This window comes from Chiroxiphia lanceolata, chromosome 5, assembly GCF_009829145.1.
Source record: "Chiroxiphia lanceolata isolate bChiLan1 chromosome 5, bChiLan1.pri, whole genome shotgun sequence".
Taxonomy (NCBI): Eukaryota; Metazoa; Chordata; class Aves; order Passeriformes; family Pipridae; genus Chiroxiphia; species Chiroxiphia lanceolata.
This window is the reverse complement of record NC_045641.1, coordinates 42954154-42968202: the sequence shown is the minus strand read 5'-3', so window position 1 is coordinate 42968202 and position 14049 is coordinate 42954154. Positions and strand designations below refer to the sequence as shown.

The following is a 14049-nucleotide window of genomic DNA, read 5'->3' as shown; positions in this document are numbered from 1 at the left end:
AGAGGTTTACCTGTTTATATGGTTGAGAAACTCTTATGCTGGACATTTGTTTCGGCTCCTGAAAACAAGCATGACAGCATAAAGCAAACAAATCATTTCACTGATATATATCCTAAGATACATGTCCCTAAGTACTAAAGTACTCTTTAATGGGTAGTGCAGGTAACCACTGAAGAAGAGTTGTTGGGTTTTGGGGTTTTTTTTTAATATTTATTGGTTTGACTAATTTTACAAAAAGTATGGTCTAGCTTTATTTCTGCTTTGTCTCTATTTGCCAAACCACACACAAACCTCATTAGCCGAAGTTTAAACTAAAATAAGGTAATTAAGTTGCAGGAGTTTAGGATAGGGTTTGATTTGGCTAGGTTGCATCTTTGAAAGGTTTCACTCAAAATGATTTGTGGAGTACTTGGATTCAGCATAGTATTTAGACAGGCCACTCTTCCAGGACCACTGGATGCATTGCTGCAAATCTCAGTGTTTATGGGGTCCTGACTGGAAGAAACCATGTGGGAAAGCTACACCCTGGATCCAGCAGTCATGGAAACACCACAGACCCTGTTTGTAGCAACCGAATCCTAATAGTGGCATACTGTAACTGCCTCCCTGGGAGCATAATAACCTGGGATACAAGGTCCACAGTTTGGATGACTTGGCCATGTTATAGAGCTTCTAGGTCTGTTTCATGAAATCACAGAATAGCTGAGGCTGGCAGTAATCTTTGGACATCATCTAGTCCAACCCCACTGCTCATATCAGAGTCAGCTAGAGAGCAGGTTCTTCATGGCTTTAAGTATCTCCAATGATGGAGACATCACAAGCTCTCTGGGCAACCTGTTCCAGTGTTTGACCACTCTCACAACTAAGTCTCTTCTCACACTTAAATGGATTCAGTTTGTGTCTAATTCTTCTTGGGTGCTCCTGAGCTAGGCTCCTGCCTCCTAGCTCTTCTACACCCTCCCATCGTGTGTTCATACCTTGCTGTTTGGTATGACCGCTTTTGCAACTTGAGCTGGCAACAATCTATATAGAAGGAAGAATGGTAATCCTTTCAGTGGTTCTTGCTGCAGATCTATGCTTTAACCTGGAAAACCTGTCGTTTTGGGAAGATCTAGAAGAAAGAGAAACTGGAAAAAGTTAGGATATTTTTCATCATGGGAAGTTTGAGAGGAAAATAATGCTTCATTTCATTTGGACCAAAATCAAATAATTACAAACAAATATCTTGAAACCTGCAGTTGGCTCATACTCTTTACTGTATTTTATCTACATTGCCTAGACTGATCACATTTATACTTTTCTTCCCCTTGATGCATAATTTTACTTATCATTTTCTCAGACTAGTTAACTACATTATTAAAGGACAGTTGAAGGTATTTGTAAAACTAGGTGTTCTTTGCAGTATCAGGAACTGCTGCTAGCCAAAAACTTATTACAATTACATATAACACATAATATAATAGCATCTTTCAGTATTTTCTAAAGTTTTTTGTCCATAACTCTCACCTTACAATCTTAATTTTCGGACATTTAGCACGAAAGTCAACAAGCAGAGTGTTAGAACATATCTTTTCCACTATTTGACCCTTGGAGACAGCGCTTCTTGTAGTCGCAGTTCCATTTGTCTTCAGCTTTGATTTCCTGAAGAAATTAATTGATTACAATCTTTTTAACAGGATTTTTCAGTTTCTGTCACTCATTAGGGAATTCGCATCCCATATTGTAACCTTCCATGTCTCCTTGCAACTAAAATTTTTGGCAGGAATCAAAAAAATTTTACTTCTTCAAGTATAGAAATCAAAACCAAGGAGAAGCATAATATAAATACTGTTTAAGAGCAGAATACTGGTTATGCCGTAAACTAATTGGGCTTGCATACTTACATAAAAATAAATACTCCTCTAAAGCATAACTCATTCACTTTGAAACACGTTAGAGCTCAGTTTTTTAACGTTTCTAGTTGTATTTTAAGGTACAAGAAACTTATGGGATAAGGACACTATAAAGAGTTTTAATTATAACATTTTGTTCAACAGTAAATAGATTTGATTGCAAAATTTTATTAATAATGATTCAAAAATGAGTTACAAAGCTTTCCACAAGAAATCAATGCCTGAATTTTTTATGGTATTTTGATTTTGAAAGTAGCTTTTATTTTCATAGTGAATTCTTTGGAGATTTGTAATTGACACAAGAAATTTCATTTAAAGTGCAATTAGTTCTACTGGAAACATTCATGTCAAAAATATTGTCCTTTCTCTGGATACTATAGACACTCCACTACCATGAGAGATCATCTTGGGCGATTTTCGTTACCTTAGTTTAAGATATATCTCATAATATTCATGTGTAGTCTTAAATGACTGACTTCTCGGAGGTTACAAGCATTTCCAATAAAATTGTTTGTTTGCGGGAACTTTTATTGTAAAATGTACTCATGCACTGAATGACAAATGTGGAATGAGGTTTTTGAATGGAATAAGTTATAAGAGACAGCTGAGTTGTTTGGGGTTTTTTAACTGTTATTTAGTTCTGGGTTTTTCTTTTCTGATCAGTAGGATTGCCATGTCTACCATTTCATTTCATTTCTAATACATTCATTGATTTTGGCTTGTTACTTAAGACCACATTAAGATTTATAGCTGCATTTGCAAAGTGGTTATGCTAATTCAGACCTTAGCCAATTTTGTATTTGAATGCATGATGTTATATTTTCATTTTGCAGTTCTCCTTTCCATTTAATTTTATTGGATATCACTGAAATTCATAGATATATTATGCTTAACTCCCAAAATTATAGGGAACTCTTAGCATTCAGAAGGTTTTCATTTGGCACTGAAAACATTTGCATTTACAGAATATAATTTATAATAGAACACATTTATTTACCTTTTTAATGAATATTTATCTTTTTTTTCAAATTTGGGATATGTTTACTGCAATAACTTTGGGTCAGTACTAATAACTGTACCATATGTCTCTACATTTCTGAACCAGGTGGCTGGCAATCATGTCTCCAGATGAGCAGTGGTTCGGTGACAGCAACAAAAAACCTTCTTGTGATGTGCACATGTTGCTATAAACAGTCCCTGTTTTCTTCTTTGACTTGCTTATTTCTGAATACCATTTTAGCATCAACCATCGTATTTTTAGATGATCATTCAGTATTGGATAACTAGAATTTTTTAATATATGATGGACAGCTATATATTACTAAACAAAGAACATCAATATTAACATTATCCTCTCTGCAGTTCTGGTTAAGTTGTTAATATTGTACATCTCTTGCAAGAGTACTTGGCCTAGTAGGTGCTGTGTTGTGTATTTCCCTAAACTTACATGTAGTCTGAACAAACCTTTTTCCAGAAACTCTACTTTTACCTACCAATTTTTTGTAGAGAGAAAACTTTTTCATAATGTCAATCGATCTGTGGCTGTACTTCACACATACGATTCTTTTCATTCCAACATATATTTTCTTTCCTTAGACTCCTAAAAATTTTTACGACCAGTAGTAGAGTCAGCCTAAGATTTTCAAAGACTTTTCTTCGATGTAATCTCTGACTTTATAAGTACTAATCTTTTGCTCACACTATTCAACTACAAAGAAAGTGATAAGGTAGTTTTCAGTGGTTTTTAGTTTGTCTCTTGGTTATAACTTCTGAGTTGCTTCAAGATATTACTGTGTGTCTTTTTTTGCATATCCAATAAATACTGTATATAGTGTGGATTTCTAATACAAATGTTTTCCTAAGTGTCTTAAAAAAAACCCAAACCCAACCTTTGAATCCTTTCATTGGAAGCTTCATACTATAAGTCAAAGAATATAGAGTTATTTATTTTCCTTAAAGTTTGAGAAGATAAAGTGACATATAGACAGTTTACCTAAGTTGGCCTGTTACTTTTTTTTCTCTAAGACATATATGCAGAGAGAGATATGTTTAAGAACATGGAGAGTTCTGATTTTAATGCAACTTCATGTAGAAAGAATCATAGCTTTTTTCAGTCATAAATCTTGAACTTATATGTAACTGATTGTTCTAGAGGGGAAATCTTTCTTTTATGAATAAGCTTGAATTAGTACTGGTACAGGTAAAGCCTTTTTTTGAGACACTCCCATGCTGTTTTTATTTTGACTTTGTCTTCATTAAGAAACTTGGAATTTATACATTATCTCTTACACATCTTTAACAAGCTTTGAGACTTTTTTCTAAAGTTGTGTCTTGCTAAGTATAACAAAAATCCTAACTAGACTTTAAATGTCAACCTAGAGCACTCTGTCACAGAGAACATGACAGACCGACTGTAGTCCTAGACCATTCAGTAAATTTTGTTATACCACTTCTCCCTATGGATTTTGTTTTATTGTTTGGATGATATATATTTGTCTCATAAAAAAAATTTCTGAAGTGACATTTCCTCTAAAAATCCTATTTACAGGAATATTTTTGATATACATTTAGAAGTACATTTTTATATCTACTAAAAATTCAGGTTTGTCAGTATAAAGAGTTCCCAAAAAGAAAATTAAAACTTGATGTGCTCTATGACTGGGGGTAGCAGCCTGAGCTGTAATATTTCAGCTAAACATTTTTGCTTGATTTGAGCTGATAGAAAATAAATACATTTCTCCCAGAATTGGTTGTCATCTTAAGGAATGAGATCATTTTATGCATTATGCTCCCATTTTTCAATAAAAATAGTTTTCAAACCTTGCAATTTAGAAAACATTTATTAAAGAGAAGACAGTGGTGTTTCATGGGTTCTGTGTGGCTGTATGTATGGTATGTTTGCATGACTATTTAACCTAAGGAAACTTGTTTTACTGGAAAGGCAACTACTAAGAGGTGAGAAGCCATTAAAGGCAGCTTAATTCATAACTTTCTGTGATTACTGTGTCATTCCACAGTCTAGGTCCTTCCCTGCTATAGAGCAAAAGCATTTTTTGTTCACAAAAACAATCTCACATTTCACTTCTATTCTTGAAAAGAAATTAAAAATTAGCAATTTGCCAAGAAATAACTAGACGATTTTTAGAAGTCCCTTCCAACCAAAACCATTTATAATTCAGATCATAATTCTATCATTCTCTTATTATTGAAAATGGACTGCGTGCAAGTGTTTGCAAGTGTCATCTAGACCACTAAAACACTTCTACATAGATGAGAAATAAGAAATAATATACAACTGTTGTTTTTCTCTATTCTAGTTTGAAAAAAAGATCATTGAAATTTTGCCTTGTGCTTTTGCATATGGAAATGTCACTGCTCCACTGAGGCAATGAGTCTATGTGTATGAATTCTCCCAGAACAGTCATCACATGTAAGGAATGCAAATTGTGTAGTTCTGTCCCTAGAATATCCATTCACTCTCTGAAAAGTTTTTCTCCTCATGAATTACTCATTCACAGTGTATGGATCAACTCATGTTAACATCAGAGAAGGAATGTTATCCTGACCAAGTTTAGCTATTTTGTACACAATAAAATGATTTTGTGATATGAACCACTGTGTAAAAAGAAAGAGGGGGGAAAGTATTTTGAAAGATTTACATAAATTTCTTTTTTCTCTGCAGACTCTTTTTAGTGAAACAGCTGTAGCTTGGATTTCATCGTGTGACCTTGACGCTTACTGTCAAGCCCTTCAAATAGCTGTTAGATTTGGCAAGATTAAAAGGTAAGTGAAATATTAAACGTTAAAGCAAATCACTATAAGAAAACAGAAACCTATGTATTTAGTAGGCATTGTTATTAAAATTATGTATTAAAATGAGTGATATCTTCAATTGGAGGGGCTTTGAAATCTTTTTCAAAATGTACTGCTTTGCTTAATTTGTTCCTGGTAGTTTCTAAGTCATAAGTTAAAAAAAAAACAACAAAACCTCTATATAGAGGAAATAGAGAAGTGGAATAGCAAATAAATTGTTCTCTTTATAACTTGATAGCATTAAAGCAAGAATTCAAGTTTTCGAATCTAGATGTGACAGGATGGTAAATGAAAAAGGGGCTAAAATATCTGCTTCATTTGTGGATTTACAACTTAAGCAAATGTAGTTCTCCTTTTTTTTTTTTTTTGTTTGGGGATTTTAGTCGTTTGGTTGGGTTTTTTTTCTAAAGCAGAAAACAAAAACTGGGCAACCTTAACTGAAATAATCAAGTGACATAGAAAGAGTTAATTAAGCACAAGGCCAACAAAGCTGTCTTGTCAAAGCTTGGTCATTTGCATGATGCTGAATGTCTTTTGTGAAATAAGCCTCAGTAAAACCAGTTTCATCAAGTATACCTATTTTACTATTTTGCTAGACAGGTTAGAGAAAGCATATCTATTTGATCAGTCCTTTACACTAGATATAATATAATAAGTAAAATGGTTACTTAAAACATTAATTTAACTGAACTAAATTAATGCTGTGTAAATCAGCATTTCTTTTATCTCTAAGAGAGACATTTTTCATCCTTTACATATTTGTGGGTCAGATATTGCCTCAAGGAGAAAGAAAGTTTATGAATAATTAAAAAATTACCATTTTTGCATCTGATGAGAGCAGTAAGAAGCGTTTTCAATGCTGGTTACATATTCCAGGGATTATTGCTTGTTAAAAGAAGACTTTCCCTTGTACTGGGCTCCCCAGAACAAGAAAGTCAAGGATGCTTTAGAGAGGGTCCAGAGTAGGGTTACAAAAACAATCAGAGTACTGGAACTCCTCTCCTATGAAGACAGGTTAAGAGAGCTGGGGTGGTTCTGCCTGTAGAAGAAAAACCTTAAGGGGGATGTTATTACAGCCTTTCAATATATGAAGGGATGATTATAAGAAAGGTGCAGAAAGCATTTAACCAACTCCTGTACTGGTAGGGCAAGGGAAAATGATTTTTCACTGAAAGAGGATAGGTTTAGTTTGGGTATACTGAAGAAATTTCTTATGATATGGGTAGTGATACAGTGAAATAGGTTGCCAGAGAAGTTGTAGATGTCCCGTCCCTGGAAGTGTTCAAGGTCAGGTTGGAGGAGGTTTTATGCAATCAGATTTAGTGAAAGATGTCCCTGCCCATGGCACATGGGTTGGACTACAAAGTCTCTTAAGGTCCTTTCTAGTCCAAACTCTTATATGATTCTATTGTGTGTCTGTAATAAATATTTTCTGGAAATAGAATTCATACTTGAAACTTTAGGGAATGTGACCAAATAAGCTTTTGTCTGCATCTCATAAACAAAGTAAAAATCATCATAGTGAAATACTAAACCTTAGAATAATAAAAGTACTAATTGTGTATTAATATTAGCATCAATAAATTGAAAGACAGATAAGTCTCTGGAGAAAAAAAAATACCCCTACTGTACCAAACTATTAGGAAATTGTAACCACAGTTCTGATATTATGATGATGCTAGTTAGTCCATCCAGATTACTGTAAATTGATTATTACACTATACCTTTATACCTTTTTGAAGCACATGTTAATAACTTCTGTGAAAACTGAGCCCATAAGCTAATAAGATGTCATTATGTACATTTATGGTTCAGATAAAGAGAATAAGTTAAAACATGAAAAATAATTTATTGCATGAAGAAAAGGATCACTTAGGAACCAAGCATATATTTAGTGTTAATAAGTATCATGAGTTATTCAACCTCTAGTGGTTGTGGCCACCAATGCAGGGAATTTTTTAATGAGGTGATGGAGACGTTTCTGCTCTATATTATTTTTTTGAAACCTTTCCTGTCTATTAGTACTAGCTCATTCTTCAGATAACATGGTTTATAAATACATTCTTAGTATTGTTAAAAATTTATTTTCTCCAGTAATTGAATTAAATAAGTCACTGTCAGCAATCTGCTGACAAGCAGTTGTTTCTGGTCCATTGAATTTCACTTACACTTGATTTACTGTTAGTGTATGAATAAAAAAAAATTATTATAATTCAACAGAGAAAAAAATTTTCCTGAAATAATTGTCAGTATAAGAATATTTTGGCAATATTAGTCTAGTACTTAATTGTCAGGAATACGAGACATACTTATTCAGGTGATGAATTTTGCTATTCAGTCTTTGTGCCTGACGAAACTAATTCCAATTCATCCTCTCTCCGGTCAAAAGAAGAAATATGACAAGTTTTTTTAACTTCAAATCATGCAGTTTTCCTAGTCCCTGACTATACACGATCTGTTTTATGCATCTGATGGTATTGCATTGCACTGCATTGTGCATAAAATAACACTGTATCTACTGTAAACATAAATTCATCTTTTTGTTGAGCTCAGGAGTTAAACCTTTAACAAAGAGGATTTGATATATGAAATCACTTTGTACTTTCTATTTTGATAGGCTTATATACAGTCGCTAATAAAATCATCGACACCTATAATCTGAAAGGGTTGATCTCCTGATGCAATCTTCCATATGCTTCAGGTTCAGAGCTTAGAGGGAATTTGCAACGATTACTGAATGCAATTTGGGTGCAGATGCAATCTCTCAACTTAAAACTCCCTATGTAAAAGAAAGCTCCTTTTTAATATTTCTGATAATATCTACTATTTAGAAAAATTCTGCAACTTAATAATAAAATCATTGTTAATGATAATAAATTATGGAAATGCTACTGAAAATCTGCATAAGAACAAATGGTAAATCTGAATTATTCCGAGATCAGTATCTAATTTAATATTTCAAATCTTAAACTACTAGTAATGTTAATTCAGTAGTTTTTAGTTCTTAGGTTGTTTACTTAATACATAAGGAGACATATAATAAGCCAGAACTTAGTGCAAATGGTTTAAAGACTTATTTCTCTGTGTTTTGTAGATCATCTTTAGATTTTAACAATTGCGGACTAGGACGTTGTATTATGGAATTGCAGTACAAGATTTGTTTATAGAAGTGAAATGATCCTAAAATCTCTTATTTCTGAACATGGTTCTTGGGCTGTAAGAACCTGAGAGTAGTTTGTAGAGACTTCATCCCCTTAGAATAACCAATAAATGTGAACTTTACCTTACCAACACTTGTAAATTACTAGGGGGACAAACATTTTTTGGAGTAATGATCACTAGACAAAAGAGACTAAATATTATGTGTCAGAGAGAAAAAAATGTTATCAAAAAGATCATTTCCTAATTAACAAATGTTGACTAAAGGGAGCATAATTATTTTTAATATGTATATATTAACATATACATATTCATTTGTAGTAAGAATATAAAACTTGCTCTTTCAGTAAAATATTGTACACAGTTTCTGCAAAACAAATTGTCTTATTTGATAGCTGGCATGAAATGCAGGTAACAGCAATGGTTTGACACTGAGAAATTAAGCTCAGTTATTTAGTGGCAGGAAACTGCACTCAATGAGCAGAGAAAAATATATATAACACTCAGCTTGGAAAGAACAGTATTATTCTATAAAATAGTTGCCTGTCAACTGGAGCTTTCTTTATAACTTCTGTTATGGAAAAAAGTAATTACATATTCAATTCACTCTCAGTTGATCTTTTGCTAGGCTGAATGTCATCATATGGTAAAATAATTTCCAGAAAATTGTTATTTTTTAAAAGAATATCTGAATAAGCCCGAAACTGCAAGATTTTTTTTTTTTGATCCCTGGAGTTACACAGTCATGCTTATGGCATGTTCAGGTACTCTTCTTGCTAGAGTACTACATCCTTGAACACTAGAATTTCATATCTTAGACTGCCGGATTGAAGAGGTAATTAATATGGAAGACCTGACAGTAGATAAAGACAGTAACAGAAACATTCCTAAGGGTGAAAGACATTAAAGACTAAATGATCATAGAAATTTCATTATTAGAGTGTACTTTTTATAAATACTTCTACTGTAGATAGTAACTAAAAACTAATACCTCTCCAAGAGGAGAAAACATCAAGGGAAAACCTCTATGTAGAAGAAAATAACCAAAGACCTAGAAGGTAAATTACAATTTTTTTTCTTCTTCAAAAATGCAGAGAATAGGGTAGTGCTAATAATTTCTGTGACTATGGAGAAAGAACATGATCTTCCTGGCCTTTAACTATTACACAGAAGTGAATTGTCAGTGGTTGTACAATTAGGCTAATGGCTGACACTGTGATGGAAATCACAAAGACAGGGTGAAATGTAATGGGTAAATTGTAACTGAATAATTTCTGATATATTAGAAGAACTTTTGCCTAAAGAAGGTTAAGTTTACTAAATCCTGAATATGGTAAAATAACTGCCAGCATAATTGTCTAATAGCAATTTTTTCAGTTTTCTAGCCTGAACAAGAAACATTCTCTCTTCAGTTTGCATCTCCATAATTGTCACAGATTTGGTTCCCTGCTTTGTCTTTTAATATCTTTTTCACTCATTCTTTTTTAATATTCTATTGCTGTTACAGTTGACTGTGTGCTCTCAGATTCTATAAAGCAGACTGGAATTCTGTACATTTGTCTATTTCCTAGTCCATTGTGTGGAGCTGTACAAAGAGGGAAGAAATCATATATGTTTAAGCTCCTCTTAAGAAAGAGGTGACATGTAGATCATCAACGGGTGCTTTTTGCCTACTGAGGAAATGGGAGCTTTCCTGGTGGTACATTAAAAAGGTTTTTAAAATATGCAATAATAAAACAACCTTTTTTCTTTCTTAAAAAAATTAATGCCCCTTAAAAGGTATAAAATATTTTTCAGGTTCTCTTGGTGTCTTTTCTCTCTTGTTTTTATCAGTGCCAGCAGTTGCAGATTAAATACTTGCAAAAGTAAAAATGTATTAATTGTTCTAAAATGCTACTTTTTTCCTCCCCTTGATTTCAATATACAATTTCCATTAATATGAAGTATAAAAACAACTTATACATATATACATTTTTACATATGTATAAAACCAAAAATGAGCTAATTGTATAGCAGTGATATAGCTGAGAAAATCCAATAACTCACTGGATAAACCAGGCCTTTTTCCTTGCTTCCTTTTTTATTCTCATCTGTATATTACTTTCAACTCTGTTGCTTGATAATGTGCTCATCAGATCCCTCATGAATTAATTCCACCTAGTAAGTTTAGATCACACCATAGCGGGAAAAAGAAATAAAAGATTTCCTGTATACTCAGATCTCAGAGGGGTCACTGTAACAACAAAATTGAGGAGGCAACACTCCATGACAGGAGTAAGGGGAAAGAAGAATGGGAAAGGAGTGAGAATTGCTCCTTTTATAAAAAGCATTAATGCCAAAAGTATTTAACACTGGAATATACCACAGATAAGTTGGTTGGAGCTTTTTGTTAGGTTGGTAGGTTTTTGTTTTGTTGGCTGTTTTTTTGTTGTTTGTTTGCTCGTTTCTCTGCATTTTTTTGCCCAGCTTTTTGTCAAACAAATATAGTTTGCTTCAAGGTTTGATTAAGTGGCCTTTCCTGAAACTCCAGCTATTCTGATAGTCTAGAAACAGTCTACAATTTCACAGCTTTATATTGTGACTATTTAAGTCAGGATTGTTTTTACAGAAAAAATAAAAATAATTAATATATTTCTTTTTTCTAGTATTAATACATTTCTTCATGTGTGATGGAAATGTGCTACTGGTTAAGAATAGCAAATAATATGTTCATTAAGCCACTAGATATATGCATTACTGGAAATTTCTGTCTCAGACAAAACTATACTGCTTTTTTTTCTTGAATATTTACTGAAGTCTAAAAATAACATTAAGCACTTTTTTTTATAATCGGTTGTTACTTCACAATCTTTCAGTTGTCTTCATGACCATTCCTATTTTATCAAGATATATTGGCAAAAATGGAATCTGGGAAGTGGAGGAGATATTGATTGTGAAATATTCTGTGTAAGCAAATAAGAAATTCAGATCTTAACATGTCTGTAATGGTATACTTCTCTAATTACTTAAAAACAAAGACCACTACCAACATCATCATCACTTGTCCACAACGATTTTGAAGTTCTTGAAGGTTTGACACCAGGGAAGTTCTCATTATTATTTTAATTAAAATAGATATTACTAGTTCAATAGTAATACTTATTTAGTAAAGTATTACTAAATCTAATTTTGTAATTTGTCTGAACCTTGATATGTGTTATGCTTATATTATGCTTTGTCATTTTAATTTACAAAAGTTCTTCCTCTATTATTCTAATTTCTCAAATCTATTCACACTTAGCTCTGAAAAGGACACAAAGATTTTATGCAAAAAAATAGATCATTGAAATCTGCATTCATTTTAAATAGTTGATAAAACTGAATCCTACTCAAGTCATGACTTTTAATTAATAAAGTATGTTTTAGTAATGTTTTAGCACTAGATAAAATTCCAGCAGAAAAGCAGCATTAGATTTTTCAGAGTTTTTATATTAATATATATATAAAATTTTCAGTCTTCTTTCATGGGTGACAAATTTTCTTTGGAAGTCATTGAACTTAGTTTAGAAATGTCATCTTGTATTTAAAACAATAAGGCTTAACAATGTGACATGAAAATGAGGTTTCCAGGAGACCTGACATCTGAACTTGCAAAAATTTCATTTTGATCAGAACATAGAAACAAATTTGTAAATTAGGAAGAAATATAAAAAAAAAAACCAAAAGAAACCCAACCACTCAAGAGAAACAAAAAACCCCAAAACAAACAAACACCAAATGAATGAATAAACAAACAAATAAAAACCCTACCAAATCAATATAACCCAGCACAGTGTTCGAAAAGAACTGGGCTCCAGAATCCACAATACTTGTATGTTGACTGAAGTCTAACTGGTTGGGCTTTGTGCATTGTGATTGACAAGCTGTCTTAAAGTTAAACATGGTAATTTTCTGATGTATTATATTGGTTAGTTGCCAGCAAACGTTGAAGAGTTAGTGACCATCAAATGGTAAACTGATTAAACATTTTAAGATTACAAGAACATTTTGTCTGTGCCAGCTTCTGCACCTCTCTGTAGCAGTTTTAAAGGGAAGAGCTACTTGGAATACTTTTTTTTAAATACGAACAACCTCACATTTTCTCACAGAAAGAGAACAGTATCTCTCAGAAAATACTTTAGGAGCTGATATAAGAAGTTTCCTACGTAAGGTCAGTATTAGCTGTTTAACTGTCAGGAATATCCTACTTTTATTTAATCTGTACTAAGGAACTGACTGTTAGTATGCTTCAATATCCTTGTTCTTGGTTTTTGTTTGGGATTTTTGGGGGTTTTTAATTTTCTGAACCTTTTTAATCCAGCACATTAGTTCTATTAATCTCAGTTATAGAGAAGGACTCTTTTTTTTTTCTCTCCTTGACCTATGATATGTTTGAAAATCATTTTATCTTCTCACAGTTTTCTGGTAAGAAGGTAAACCAGACCAACATTCATCACATGATTTGCAGGTGAAGGATTTATTTTTTTCCTATTACTTTTCTCTAACCTCTTTCTATTCAGTTTGTAGTATTTTAGACAGCAGTTCTGAAAAAAAACTAGGCTTTATGCCTTTCCAATCACAACCAAAGTAAAATAATTGTTTTCACACGTTTTCCTGTTCCACACCCCCCTCTTCATACAGCTCTATATCATCTTCAGAAATCACTAAAGATAAAGAAGTAATTCACCAGCTTGTATTTATACGGTTAATTATTTCTGTGTCAGGTATAGAAGTTCACTCACATAATTTGTGTGTAAATGCATGTATCCCTAACAAAAAACATTCTAATGTTTGTGTGTTTGTCCTAGTGTGTACTTGATGACCTCCATTGTTTTGAGCTGTCAGGAAATGGGATATTTTCTGTTACATCATGCAAGTAATTTTTTAAAAATATTTAGCAGAACTAGACCCACAACAAACTCTACTTGACACATCATCCACTTCAAGAGGGTTTTCATCAGTGTGGGTTATTCCAGCAATCATTACCTGAAAAGAACACTAGGAATACGTCCAGAGAAAGTTTCACTGTGTCTGGAAGGCCAGATTGGACAGGTCTTTGAGCAGCCCAGTCTAGGGAATGACATTCCTGTCCATGGCAGAGGGGTTGGAAGCAGATGAAAGTTCTCAGATTGGAACCCAGACAATTCTATGATTCTATGAATATCCC

The 14049-nt window shown here is 32.9% G+C and overlaps 1 protein-coding gene across 1 annotated transcript in view; it reads left to right on the top strand.

The window, feature by feature from the left end:
- The window catches only part of MGAT4C (MGAT4 family member C), a 333944-nt gene that overhangs the window by 81312 nt on the left and 238583 nt on the right, over positions 1-14049 (top strand). Inside the window, 1 exon segment of the mRNA XM_032688942.1 lies at positions 5575-5675. The gene's annotated coding sequence lies outside the window, so the exon portion shown is untranslated.